Here is a 15,861-nt window from a genome sequence, read left to right as displayed (position 1 = left end):
AGAGTATGATATCCACTTAGATTACAAGTCTTGCAATAATTGATGTTTACATCAGGACAAAACTTCCTAGCTAAAAATGCTAGTTGTGACATCACCCCCCCCCCCCGTTAGAGGGAATTTCGTCCCAAGATTCTTTTGAAAGGTAGGATCATGAATGAGAGAATAAGTGAGGGTACTTCTGCTTCATCTGGTCTTCGCGTTCCCATGTGAATTCCGATCCACGCTTAGCGTTCCATTGAACCTTCACAATCGGAATGCGACTCTGTTTAGTAGGCTTCACTTCCTTATCCATTATCTAGACCGGTTCTTCGACGAACAGGAGATTTTCATTTATTTTGATCTCTTCTAGAGGAATGAAAAGGGTTTCATCTGTTAAGCACTTTTTCAAATTTGAAACGTGGAACACAGAGTGTACATTGCTGAGCTCCGAAGGTAGCTGCAGCTTATAGGCAACCAGACCAATTCGGGCAAGAATCTCGAACGGTTTGATGTATCGTGGATTTAGCTTTCCTCATTTCCCAAAATGGATCATCCCTTTCCAGGGAGACATCTTTAATAGTACTCGGTCTTCGACTTGAAATTCCAGAGGTTTTCGTCGTTTGTCAGCGTAACTCTTTTGTCGGTCACGCGACGCTTGGAGTCGGGCTTTGATTTGGATTATCTTCTTTGTCGTTTCTCGAATGATTTCTGGTCCTGTAAGAGTGTTGCTCGGTGATTTCCCTTTTTCCAGCTAGGTGTCACCCACCTCCGCCTGCAGCATATCCTCAAGAGTCTGAATGGTCTGCTCACTCTGTCTATCGGTTTGTAGGTGGTAGGCTGTAACATTCCGCTTAAATTAAAATAAGTAAATAAATAAATAAATAATAAACCCTAAGACCCCGATACGTATTTTTTATATATTGTATTTTTTGCCCTAAGTCATATAATTAGCGGGGTGTACACCTTGGGGGTGTTAAAAATTATATTTGAGAATATTAAGGGTTAAATTGTAACTTTTGGACTTGATCTATAATGAATTATGAAAGCTGGGGGATGTTTGGTAAATTATGGATTTAATTTGAAAAGAAACTGAGAGGGAGGGACTGAAGTGTAAGTTGTCCTTAAGTTGAAGATGTTGTTGGGGACTTAAGTCGTCACCCCTTCCACCTTGTTCCCTCACGTAATGCATATCCCTCTCAAACCCTAACCATAACTTTGGTAGCTGCCACCTTATTCTCCAGCCGTCATCGCCTCCATCGAGTTGGATCGCCACCTCCTTGTTGTTGCTTGAGCCACCATCGCTCCTATCGCTGGTGAAGTCGAGGACGAAGTTGCGACCTTCGGGAAGGTCGGAAGTTCTAGGAACCAGGGCCGCTGCTATCATTTTTTGGTGGAGGTGCAACCTCCGTTTTCCCTGATGCAATCGTCCCTCCTCCTCTTGTTTCTTCTTCGTACCAGCTAGCTCGCGTTTGCCGCCACTTTCGCTCCTTGTAGCTACCTTTTTCTATGCTCCGGTTGTCGCCTACCACCCGAAGTGGCTGAGATGGGTGCATTTTTTGTGATAACTCTCGTGTTCGTGTGTGTGTGTGTTGTTGCTACAATCGAGAAGTGTATGTGGATGTTATGTTGGCCGAAGGTGAGGCGAACCACCATGGTGGCTGCCACTAAGCCGCCTTCTTTTGCCGCCACCAGCCACCATGAGGAGGTGGTTGTGTGTGTGTGTGTGTTATTGATGTGCAAATTGTGTGTGTGTGTGTGTGTTTGGTTATTATAATTATCCCTCAAGTCGTCGCCATGTGTGGGTGTGTGTAGTCGTAGACCGTCGTCGACCACCACCACCCGAGGTGGCAGTGGGTGGTGTCGACCTAGTGAAACCCAAATTAATCTAAAAACATAACCTGGACCCAATTGACATGTGTTTGGGTTGGAGACCCTAAGGAAACCCTAATCTTGGAGACTTTAGTTTGGACTTTTCGGGACTCACGTTTTGGACCGTAAGATTGGAGTTATGAATTATGCCCAACCACATTGTATGATTGACCTAATAGAGGGATGGACTTGATGGACCAAGTCCTTTATGGGTTAAATGTTTTTACTTAACCCTAAACGTCATTTTATGTGAAACCCCTAATTTTGTTTGGGCTTCGAGTTGGGCCTTTCTTTTGGGCTTAGGTGTTTGGGTTCTTGTTGGGCAATCTGAGAACAAGTGTATGGACAAGGATATTTAAATGGGCTTTAGGGTAAGGCCCATGTAAGGGGTTTAAACCCAATTTGGAAAAAAAAGGGCCATATATTGGGCCTTGGTTGATTGCTTGGATTTTGGGCCTTTAGAGTGTGAGTTTAGGCCTTGGGCTTGGATCAAGCTAGGTTGGGAGAAACTGGTCTTTTTACCCTAAGTATGGATTTATGGTTTTGCGTGGAACCCTATTATTACTTGGGTGTTGTTTTGATATTGACAATTGGGGGATCTGTCAGCCAGCAGTTAGAGTTTTATCCGCAAGACTTTAGCAGTGCGTGGTGAGTTTCCTCACTGGGTTTAGCGGGTCGAAGGCACCAATGTCGGACCATGTTTATGCTACGTTAGTATGCTAGCTGTCTTTGTGACTCTGGTATGTGAATGTTTTTATATGCTTTCCGGGCTAAGGTCCGATGCCGGACGGGGCCCGATGACTGTTTGTATGTTATGTATCTATGTTGCATGTGTATGTGTTTATTTGATATATGTTATATTGATAGTTTATTTTATTTACTTATTTTTATTAGTTTATTTTAGATTTTTTAGGTCTTTCTATTAGTATTACATTGTATTTTGTTTATTTTCTTTATTATGGATCGTATCGGGGACTTTCTATTTTGCATGAGGTATTTTTTAAGGTTTTGGAGCTTGTTGTGGTTGTCGATTAGCTTGGAAATGGGATTTGTGGGCTTTCAAGGCATTATTGGGCTTTGCGGGTCCATTAAAGGAGATTTGGGCTTAAAAAACTAAAGACTTGGATGAAGTGGGCTTGTGAAGATGGGTCATGGATTTTTATTTTGGGCTTGGAGCATCCATATTTGAAGCTAGAGGATGATTAGTTAATTTGAATCATGTGGGATATGGAGGGGACCAAGGGAATCTTGGGTAGTGTAATGGTGTAGTGGAGGAAAAATGAGCCAATAGCATTCCAACAATATTTGCGAGGGTAGATTATCACGCGCGCGGGTACCCGCGCAACTGCCCAGTTTTGGGCATTTTGGTCATTTGGCTCACCATTTACCCTGGGGGTTGGATCTAACAACAATGACTTTGATTTTCCACCATTACAGACCATAGAAGGCGAATTTGGGAGCTTGGAGACATTTATTCTCATCTTTCTAAGTAATTGGTAGATTCTTGATGCAAAAACACTTTTGTGATTGTTATTTTGTTGCCATGAGTGGATAGTTTGTCTATTTTGGTTAACTTTGGCTAAAACCCTTGGATATTTGTGGGTTTTGAAGGATTAATGCTTGATTATCATTTTATCTTATGTTTGTGATTCTAGTTCATATTTCTTGTGCTTTTTTGATACTTTGATCATGAGCTTGGTAAATGAATGAGCAATTGTTGGTTTATTTCTTTGGGTTTGCATTGAATCATTGAATTTACTTAGAACAAGAGCTTTATGATGGTAGAAATCATCTCTAGTTTATGGATCATAACTTTTTTATGGATGTGTAAGCGTTGACATCCACTAGGAATTGGGGATTCCTTCATTCTTAAGGCTAATCAAGTTTTGGGTTTAATTGCTTCAATTGAATCCTTGATTTTGATTAAGAAGGTGTGTTCTGGGATTCCCCAACCTCCATAATACCTATGAGGAATCTTGGCATATCATGCTTCATGATCGCTATAACCAATTTGGGATGAATGATAAGCTTCATATTGAATCCTAATGATAAACACACAAATGTCCATTGTGTTGAATTGCCTTGGTTGACCAATTCTCTCCAATATTTGAGCATCTCATCATCTTGATTAATTGCAAGCTTTTTTGTTATTCAATTCTTTTAGTTTTCAAGCAATCGAACACCCCCTTTTTTTAGTTTAATTGTAGTTAGTTAGTTTATTTACACTAGTTCTATTGGATTGCATTGATGATTGAATACAACCATTTCCCCGAGGATCGATACCCCTTTTTACCATTATATTACATTTTATTTGCAAACAAAGGGTGTAATTTTCTTGGTGGACTTGACATCCCACAAAGTTTTGGCGTTGTTGCCGGGGAAATTGGTTATTGTTATTTGATTGTTTACGCCTAGGTCTACAAGAATCGGTGAACTACTCTACAATCCGGAAATTTAAAAAGAAGCAAAAAGGTTGAAAAAGTTAGCCAAACAAGCAAAGCAACAACAACTTGTTCAAGCTTCTTCCTCTTCTCCACTAATCAACATAGAAGTTCAAGTTCATACTTCTAGTGATACCGACACTAAACTGAGTTCTCCAATTGTTGGTCATTCTTTTGAACAGATTTCGTTTGAAAACTACATAGCCATGAATCACACTCCACCTCACAATCCCAACCCAAACCCAAACAATCAAGATGCCAATACACCACCCCAACAACCAAGACAACAACACCAAGAACCTCTCATTGATATGCCACCTTGGAATCAACCACCTCCTCAACCAAATCAACCATATTATCAACAACCACAAACACAAAAACAAAACTTCCACCAAAACAACCAACCTCAAAACAATGTTTTTCAAGTTCAACAAGTACATTACCCAAATCCACCTAATTACCAACACCCTCCAATGTACCAACAACCAATGTACCCACAACAACAACTCCCCTACAACCAATATCCTAACTACCAACCTTATCCACCACAAATATACAATCACCTTCAATACCTATATCCACCTTACCAACCACATCCCAATTACATGAAACGATATCCCAGTAACCCCAATCCACCAAGTTCCATGGTTTGGATAGAGAAGATCCTCAAAAGCATTTGAAGTCCTTTCATATGATACGTGTTAGCATGTTACCCGAACATGTGACATTGGATGATTTCAAGTTAACCGCCTTCCCGCTCACCTTGGAAGATAAAGCTAGAGAGTGGTTATTCAACTTACCACTGATATCTATTCACACATGGGAAGAGTTACTCAACGCCTTCAATAGCAAGTTTTATCCCACCTCCCAGATATCAAGTCAAAGAAATGACATTTTGGGGATTCGTCAAGGGGAGAATGAGACTTTTCATGATTTTTTGGAGCGATTCAACAACTTGTGTACAAGTTGTCCTTAACACAACATTCCCGAACAATTACTTCTTCAACAATTTTATGAGGGTACGAATGAAAAAGATCGGAGGATGATTGATGCTTCAAGTGGTGGTGACATATTCAACAAGACACCTCACGAGATACGCTCACTTTTTGGTACCATTTCTCAAAATCAACGAAACTTTGGGACTCGAAATGAAATAAAGAGAAATTCCCCATAAGTGGTTGGTGAAGTTAGCAACACTCAACACTTGGAATCAATGCTCTTGGACTTGACTAATGTGTTAAGTCAAATGGTGGTGGGAAGTGGTCAACAATTGATGGTGTGTGGTATTTGCGCAATGGCGGGGCATTATACGGATAAATGTCCCACACTTGGAAGTGAACCGGAGGATTTTAATGCCATGGGAGGATATTAAGGTCAACCAAGACCTATGGGCTTTCAAAACACCTACAACCTGAATTGGAGGAATAACCCAAACAACCCGTCCCCACCAAAGCAAAATCCACCAAATGTTATGATGAGACCCTAATTTTCCCAACACACATCCCAAAACCTCCATATCCACAAACATCTCACCCCCTCCACATTACCAACAACCTCATCAACAAGGCCAATCAAATAGTAACCATCAAGTGAGTCATCAAGAACTTGTTAATTCTCTTGCTCAAAGCCAAAACCCAATTTCAACAAGAGACCAAGAACACCTTCTCCAACATTCAAGCACAAATTGGAGACTTGGCCACCGCTCTCAACAATATAGAACAAATGGGTAGACTTCCATCTCAAACTTAGAAGAATCCCAATGTGAGTGCAATCACCTTGAAAAGTGGGAAAACACTTGGAGAAATCAACCTCAAAAGAGTTTCAAGAGAAGAAGAAGATTAGGTTATTGTTGTTGAACCTTCGAAAGTGGTAGTTCCTCCAAAGGAACCGGTTGTTCCAAACATTGAGCAACCTGAATATTCCAACAAGCCTATCAAGCCATTGGTCATACCACCACCCTTCCCTTCCCGGTTAGCCTTTTCCAAGAAGATAGAGGAAGAAAATGAATTATTTGAAACTTTCTGCAAGGTCCAAATCAACATTCCACTATTGAATGCTATTAAGCAAATTCCAAGTTATGCAAAATTTCTCAAGGATTTGTGCACCAAGAAGAGCAAATTCAAAGTGAATGAAAAGATTCAATTCAACGCAAAAGTGTCCGCAGTTATCCATAAGAAGTTACCTCCCAAATGCAAGGATCTGAGAATATTTGCTATCCCATGTACCATTGGTGATTTGCATGTCGAAAGTGTTATGTTAGATCTTGGATCCTCGATCAATGTGATGCCATATTCGGTTTATCAATCTCTCAATGTTTGACCTTTGGAAGAAACTGGAGTAATCATTCCATTAGCGGACAAGTCATGTGTGTCTCCAAGAGGAGTGTTGGAGGATGTGTTAGTACAAGTTAATCAACTTGTTTTCCTGTAGATTTTTATTTCATTGATATTGAAGAGAATAATCCTACCAAATCATCTATGATCCTCCTTGGAAGACCTTTTGTGAATACTGCTCACACAATCATTGATGTCCATAAAGGAAAGATAACTATGGAGTTTGATGGAGAGACCATTCACTTCAACATCTTTGAAGCAATGAGGTACCCTAGCAAAATTTATCCATTGTATCGATTTGATGTGATTGAGACAATAAACAGGATAAGTCCTACTGTATGCACACACAAGATTTTCATGGAAGATGATTGTAACCCTAAGAGAGAAGCTCAAAGAAGATTAAATCCTTCAATGATGGAAGTGATCAAGAAGAAGACAATTAAAAGGTTCAAAAGGTGAAAAGAGAAGAAAAAGGCATTTCATGACAAGCACATAACTCAAAAACACTTTATTCTGGATCAAAAAGTTCTTCTTTATCATTCACGCTTAAAGCTATTCCCGAGAAAATTGCGATCTCAATGGCACGAACCTTTCATTGTTATAAAAGTGTTTGATCCTGGTGTGGTTGAAATCAAGAGTTTGGAAACAAACCAAATCTTCAAAGTGAATGAGCACCATTTGACACCATTTTATGAAGGATGTGACACGGGATAATTCTACAACTTAACATTGGAAACTCCGATTTATGAAGGTTGACGGACCCGGGGCTATGTCTTGGCAAAGACGTTAAATAAATGCATTGTAAATAAATAAGATCCGCTTGAAGTTTTGATGTTTCTAGGCTTGAAGTTGGTAAAAAATAAGCATCTTGAAGTTTAGCAATGATCTTGGTAAAGTATGCAAAAAGTGCCAAAAATCTGCAATTTGCGCGGGCACCCGCGCAAAGGTTGTGCGACCCATCCCAGCCGCGCAAAATCCGAGTCCATATTTCCCCCACATGGGATACATTCTGATGTATGCGTGCGGGCGACCCCCCACCCACGCAGCGCAGCCGACTGCCAGCCTCACAACTGATTGCGCGACTTCCTTCCACCCTCGCAGATTGTTGGGCGGCCAAGTCCAAATCCTTCCCCTTCTTTGCAAGACCAATGCTGCTAATTATTTATATGTGCGACTCATACATCACTCGCACAAAGTTTGCGAGACTACCCCCTCACCCGCGCAGAGATCTGCGAGGGTACCCACACAAATTTGCCACTTCATAAGAAAATTTCGAGTCATTACATGTGCTTCCTTTGCGCGACCAAGCTTTTACCAGGGTGTATTTAGGCATCCAAGAACTCCACCCACACATCATTATGCGACCCATGTGTTGCTTCCATACCGTCCTCGCGGGCCTCTCCACCGTGATCCCGGTATGATCATTCCTTACTCTCATCCTAAGCATTGAGGACGATGCTTCATTTTAAGCTTAGAGTGAGGTATTCTTATATTTTATTTTTGATTGCATTTCGATTGTATATTGTTGCATTTAGAGCAAGTCATTTAGGTCATTCATAAAAATTTCAAAAATATTGCATATTTTGTTTCTTTCTTTTCTAATTTTCATACTTTTTAGATGCATTCTAGTTTAAGTTCATGCATTTTTTTTTCTGTCTTGTCTTCTCATCCCTACAGGTACCATAGCACCGAGTCATAAGTATTGAATCATAGATTGGTCCCGGGTCTTGATACGGAATTCCTTGCATTTGATAAATGGGACACGTTTTAAGCCTCACAGACCACTTTGAGACCGCTTGTGTTGGGGTCAGATACAGGTAGCTTGATTGGGTCTAGGTGCAGAGGGATGTGGTTGGTCAAACTGATGTGTGCGAGCAAATATTAGCTCGGTATGGTATTTTGAAGACATTGAAGACTCACATCTTGGTTTTGGGGGGAATACCCCTTAGAACTCCCGAGTCTCGTCTGAGCCTTGCTTAGTTAGATTCCCACCACCTTTTTAAGATAGGTCATCATTTTTTTAGGGGACAAGAGTAGATAGTTAGATAGATTTTGTTTATCACACCTTGCATTGAGGTGTTTGATGAACTTTGAAGTGGGTCCCCCAATTCACATCTTTTGGAATCAAGTTTTTTCGGTAAAACCCATTTTTGAGTCATATCCCACCCTTTTTAGTTGATATTGGCACATTGTCAATGATCATTAGGTGTTCATGTTAGCCTCCATCCTATATTACATGGTGAAATTCCTTAGACCTTCCAAGAAGAAAACACAAAAAATGAAGAAATTGAAAAAACGAAGATAATAAAAGACAATGAAGAAGATTAAAGAAAAGCAACAAAAACAATGAAGAAAAAAAGAGCAACACAACAAGAAGAACAAGACTCAAAGTTCAATACTTCTCTTAGAAAAAGAGAAAAAAGGGAGAGAAATAAGAAGACAGAAGATCGAGCAGCAAGAAGACTGAAGACCAAAATAACAGAAGTTCAAGATTGAAGATTTAAGTTGTTAGGGTAAGTAGAATTTTTTCTTATTTTATTTTATTTTTAATTTTGGTGAGAAAAGGTTATGACGATGAGATGATAGATTGTAAAGGACAATACAAGGGAGAAGCCTCTGAAACCGGATGTTTGCCCGGAGGTCGTGCTGCAAAACCCTATTTCGTTACTATACACTTTATCCTGACAAGTGTAGGAATCATAGTGTGTGAAGAGACGCCTTTCCTTCATGCATTATGGTCTGCATTGGTGATTCAAAGTGCCCCCACTAGGCGTATCCTCTGTTTCCTTTGTCTTGCACACCGTGACTACATCCGACCGAAATCTATTCGCCCGTCAAGTGGTTTGAGAATATGGTTTATGGCTCTAAAGCGGGGAACATTTTGAAGATGTGTAGGGTCCATGAAAGACTAATTTTGACCATGTTGACTGATGTTGACCAAGTTCTATGATATCTTTCTTTTTCCCTTTTTAGCTTAGCTCATCCCAAGCTCATTTTAGTCTTGTTCTAACTTGAGGACAAGTTAGGTTTAAGCTTGGGATGATTTGATAATTTATTTTATTTACTTATTTTTATTAGTTTATTTTAGATTTTTAGGTCTTTTTATTAGTATTGCACTGTATTTTATTTATTTTCTTTATTATGGATCGTACCGGGGACTTTCTATTTTGCATGAGGTATTTTGTAGGGTTTTGGAGCTTGTTGCGGTTGTGTATTATCTTGGAAATGGGCTTTGTGGGCTTTCAAGGCATTATTAGGCTTTGCGGATCCAATTAAAGGAGATTTAGGCTTAAAAAGCTAAAGACTTGAATGAAGCAGGCTTGTGAAGATAGGTCATAGATTTTTCATACATGTTGGGCGAGGCCCGATTTACTACCGAGCTCATTCCAATGACCGGGCGGGGCCCATTATATGTTTTGTTATGTATGGTATGTGGTAACTTGGGGAACTCACTAAGATTTGTGCTTACGATTTTCAGTTTATCTTTCAGGTACTTCGGTTTTCAAAAGGAAGAGCTCGGGTTGACCGCATGGCACGCACACTTATTGTTCTGCATTTGACTTGTTTTGGGGTTTATACTCCGATTATAATGTATCTGATTTATTTAAGCAACTAATTGATTGTAACGCCCGCGTTTCGGGGCTAAGCATTAGTAGATGATACAATAGTCTAGCTCAACTATTGTAACTCTTTTTGAAGTAATAAAGATGAAATATTTGAGTATTATGTGAATTTATGTGTTTTATACTTAATTATAAAGGTATAATTAATAAAGAATAAAAATAAGCATCAAATTAAAGTACGAGATCGGCTATATGTCTTTACATAATGTTGTAGTGGTCGAAACAAGGATTTCGGGGATATATAGAACGCCGAAATCCGAGTTATAACGAAGAAGTTATGACCCGTTGAAGTTTCGCGAGGGAACCAACACGACACCGGGAGACGTAAAAAGTGAATTTACGATAGAGCGAATTTTAGCCTTAGATATCTAAATGAAAGTTGTAGAGTACGGTCATGCCTACGTGCGGATATAAAGAACGTCGAAAACGGAGCTCGTACGTGACAAATATGAATTTTTGAAGTCGAAGTGGGAAATCACGAAGGCTGTGCGAAGGGGTACGCCCAACGTTCGCACTACGCCCCGCGTATTGACTTTTTCCTCGGTCCACAACAAGCCACGTCACCCCACCGAAGTCTCGCCACATGTGTATAGATCAGGCATTACGCCCAACGTAGGTCCAAGGTACGCCCAATGTATCGAGGCCTTGCAGGCTATAAAAGGAGGCCGAGGGCTACCATATTTCTTCACCAATTTACCACTCCTTTCTCTCTCTACTTTCTCTCACTACCTCCCTAACTCCCTACTAAGCCTAGGTAAACCTCCTATCAATAGAAAAAGGCCTCGGAGAGCCAGAAGGCTCTGAGAAAAAGAGTTTTTCGGTTTGAAACTCTTCCCACGCGGAGCCCGGTTTTCAAGCAAACTTCCCGGTTTCGTCAAAGAAGATTATTTTTAGAAGCGAGGTGCTGTCCGAATCATGCCGTATCATGTGAGTGTATAGTCACTTTCATCTTACACATAGTTATGAAGTATTTTATATAAATTATGTGCTATGTGTATATATATGTTATATGTTTAAATGAGATGTTTGCTGGATGAAAGATCTATACTTCTTTTTTTCAAATCTGAAACTTTTTCCTTCAGATCTACACTTTTTCATCTCAGATCTAAACTTTTTCTTTAAATCTAAACTGTATACTTTGAGATCTATGTTGGATGAAAGATCTGAACTTCTTTCCTTCAGATCTGAACTTTTTCTTCAGATCTAGACCGTAAAAATATTTTATGCTTTGAAAGTTATGTTGGACGAGGGATGTAAACATTGTTTTTTAGATCTGGACTATATATGTATTTTATGCTTTAAAAGTTATGTTGGATAAAAGATGTAAGCTTTATTTTACAGATCTAGACCATGTATGTATTTTATTTCTACAAATATGTTGGGTAGAACATGGGTAGATAAAATAGTTGGTGTGTGGTGAAATAAAATGATGAGAGGCCTCAATGTTGACGTTGTTCCAGTCATCTACTAGAGTATGGATGACAACCACGAACTTTTCTAGGAAGTCCAGTGGAACGCTAGCAGGCTCGCAACCTGTAGGTGTTTGTGAACGAAGTGTTCACCGGTGTACTTGTAACGCCCGGGTTTTCAGGGCTAAGCATTTTTGTCAATGTAATAGTCTAGGTCAACTATTGTAACTCTTTTTGAAGTAATAAATATAAAATATTTGAGTATTATGTGAATTATGTGTGTTTATGTGTTTATTATTTAATTATAAATGTATAATTAATAAAGAATAAAAATGAGCGTCAAAATTAAAGTGTGAGATAATCCTGATATCTCTACATAAAGTTGTAGAATACGTCTCAAGGTTTCCGTACATATAAAGAATGCCGAAATCCGAGCTATAACGAAGAAGTTATGGCCCGCCGAAGTTTTACGGCAAAACCGGCACGACACCGGGAGACGTAAATAGTGAATTTACGATAGAAGACTTTTTAGCCTTATCAATCTAAACAAAAGTCGTAGAATATGTTAAACTAAGAACATCGATAAAAAGAACGCCCAAATCTGACTTCGTATGAAGAAGTTATGATTTTTCTAAGATTCGGCTTAGCAGTACACGGCCTGAAACTCGAATTTTAGTTCGAGCGGTTTTTGGCTTACGCAACGTAAATGAGAGTTGAAGATCTCATTAATAGGAAATCAACGGTAAAAAGACAGACAAAAACAGAGTCCGTATGTAGAAGTTATTAATTTTACGCAGACGTTTAACAGTATAATCTCCTTGTACTGTTAAATTTAAGATCGATCGAGAATTGCTTGACGGTGTCAAAATGAAAGTTGTAGATCTTATTATTACCTACGCGTGGATATAAAGAACGTCAAAAACGGAGGTCGTATGTGAAAGTTACGGATTTTAGAAGTCGGAAGTGTGCTGTGCGAAAATGGGTGATGTGGCACAATCTTGGCCATTGCTTTCTCCCCAAGGCTTGCCACCAGATGGTGACATGTGGCACCAAGTTCAGCCACATTTCACCCTATAAATACCACCTCTCCCACCCTCATTTTCTTCACACCTTTCTCATTCTTTCTTCTCTTTACTCTCTCTCTCTCTCTAGAACCTCTCTCTAGCCCCGAAATCCCCCGAAAAGCCTAGGGAACCTCCCTAGCACGAGGCGGAAGCCCCGGAGTGCTCGAAGGCTCCGAGAAGAAGAGCTTTTCGGCTCGGGAACGCTGCTCCAAGCAAAGCCCGATTTTCTATAAAACCCGCTGTAAGTGAGCTACGCCTACGCTATTTTAATATAGCTTTTATTTAATTATAGTAACGTTATTAGGAACTTATAATAAATACTTGGGCTATTATTATGGGTTATATAAGTATTTTTTTGACGCTTATATAATAATAATAATAATAGCTAGACTATTAATTAGTCTCGACGAATAATAAACTAAACTCTAGTGATAATAATACTAGGTTTCGTCGAAGAAAATTCTTTTTAAGAAGCGAAGCGCTGTCTGAGTTCGGAATCACCACCTTTTCAGGTGAGTGCATATTTACTTTCAACTTACACATAGATATGAAGTATTTAATATAAATTACGTGCTATTTGTGCATATTATCTGAATACTTGCTATCTATGCTGGATGAACGTTTTATACATGTTTTCAAAGATTTAAACTGTATATGTATTTTATATCTACAAAATGTGTTGGGTAAAACATGGGTAGATGTAATAGTTGTTGTGTGACAAAATAAAATAATGAGAGGCCTCGTTATAGATGTTATTGATGATCCAGTCATCTAGCGGAGTATAGATGACGACCACGGACTATTCTAGACAGTCCAGTGGAACACTAGCAGGCTCGCAACCTGTAGGTGTTTATTTGAACTGTGTGCTCACCAGATGTAATCCATCCCCCACATGGTTGCCTATTAGGACATTTATTGCTGAGGAATCCCCTTAGTAGTAGTGTCCGTCCCGATGATGATCCTTAGGCTAGGTCCCTTATGATAGGTGTTTAGGGACGTAAAGTGAGGATAACGGGAACGGGTAATCGGGTTATTGTTGATTGATGAAATTAATAAACTATTTATTGTGGGTTGAAAACCCTATGTGCTCACCAGGCTCCCAAGCCTGACCCACTCAGTTTTATGTATTACAGGTAGTGGCGCTTGAGCATATATATGATGTTTGGACGAGGGATTACGGATATAGGCCTGTAGATATGAAATAATGTAGTAAGGCTTGTATTGTACTATTTATGCTTTTGATCTGTACGAACATGACATCCCGAGTCTTTTAATGAAATACATTTCTATGGAAATGCTTTTGATAAATCTTTATCATATTATTGTTTTGGGACAAATTCCGCAACACTTTTATTTAAAATGTTACTCTGATTTTTAAACAAAGCATAAACAAACCGGTCTTTTCTGGCCGTGATTTTGGGGATGTCACAGTACCCCATCCCCCCATGGTTGCCTTACGGACACTTATGGATAAGGAATCCCCTTAGCAGTAGTGTCCATCCCGATGAAATTCCTTAGGATAGGTCCCTTATGATAGATGCTTTAGGGACGTAAGGTGAGGATAACGGGAACGGGTAATCGGGTTAAAGATTGTTGAAAATAATAAACTTAGTTATTGTGGGTTGAAAACCCTATATGCTCACCATGCTCCCTATCCTGACCCACTCAGTTTCTTATATTACAGGTAGTGGCGCATGAGCATAGATGTTTGGATGAGAGATAAGGGATTATAGGCCTGTAAATATGAAATAATGTAGTAAGGCTTATGTTGTACTGTTTATGCTTTTGATCTGTATCGAACATGACATCCCGAGTCTTTTAATGAAATACATTTCTTTGGAAATGCTTTAGATAATTCTTTATCATATTTTGTTTTGGGACAAATTCCAAAACACTTTTATTTAAAATGTTACTCTGATTTTCAAAAAAAGCATAAACAAAATCTGTCTTTTCGGTCCGTGAAAATGGGGATGTCACATTGATGATCCTTCTTCTATAAATAAAACGAAATTTTATGTCAATATTTTGGGGACGTTACATAGGCGGTATCGAAAAATAACCGAGTACCCAAATCCTTATGAAACTTCCTCTAAAACTTGGAAGTAAAGTGGATGTCACGGTCGGAGACAACTGAAATCGACACCCCGTTTCGTGCAACCACCACTACAAATAAAATTACATTTAGTGGCACAAACATTTACCAACACGTTGGTTTTATGTCACTATATATAAGGTTTTAGTGGCATATAATTTATGTGACAATGTATCATATTGAAAATCTTAGGTTTCAGCTTCTTATTCCCTCCAAGAATAAAAGCTATTGAAAATTTCAGGTTGCCCGCTTTCTATTCCCCCCAAGATTAAAATCGTTACACCCAATCCTAAATTTTTTTAGTTTTAAATGGAGCCACACCTCAACTTTCACTGCCCGAATTCATCTTGGAGATCTATACACCGACATTCTTACCCCCCCCCTTCATCGTAATTCTTCACTTCATATCCATTAGATCATCTTCTACATCAACGTCGTTCACTGTTGATTCCCCCATCCTCTATCCAACTGTAACACCCTGTTCCGAATCGTTTCTAATTCAGGGTTGTAACCTAAAGATCGGTTATCATAAGGCTTAGGGCATTTGGGAAAGAGAGATTTAGACCTATTTAGGTGTGGGCAATGAAGATTTGATGACCCAGGAGTTCGGTTTGTGTTTTTGGAGCCAAAGGGTATATCGGTAAAGTGTCAGTTTGGGCTTTTTATGAATTTTGGATTTTAGTTTAGAAAGTTTTAAGGCAATTATGAGTTGATAGAAGTGTAGAGCTTCTCGATACCTTCCGTGGATATAAGGATCATCGAAATCGGACATATAACGAAGAATTTATGACTTTTGAAAGTTTGAAGGCTTAAGAGGCTTAGCCTAGTACGTTGGGTGTGCTAGGAAGGCTGATCTTTGGAACCTTTTGGAGCACATTGGACGTACCAAGTGTACGTTGGCATACTCCAATAAGACCCAAACCCTAATTTAGGGTCTTCGACCCTATTTAATCTCCTTAACTCAACACCAAACCTTCTTATCCTCAGCCTCCATCTCATTAAACCATAACCTCCATTGGTGTAGTTCTTGAGCTTTTGGAGTGTTTTCGTG

This window comes from Lactuca serriola, chromosome 3 (genome assembly GCF_051521515.1).
Source record: "Lactuca serriola cultivar US96UC23 chromosome 3, Lser_US96UC23_V15, whole genome shotgun sequence".
Classification (NCBI taxonomy): Eukaryota; Viridiplantae; Streptophyta; class Magnoliopsida; order Asterales; family Asteraceae; genus Lactuca; species Lactuca serriola.
This window is presented reverse-complemented; position numbering follows the sequence as displayed.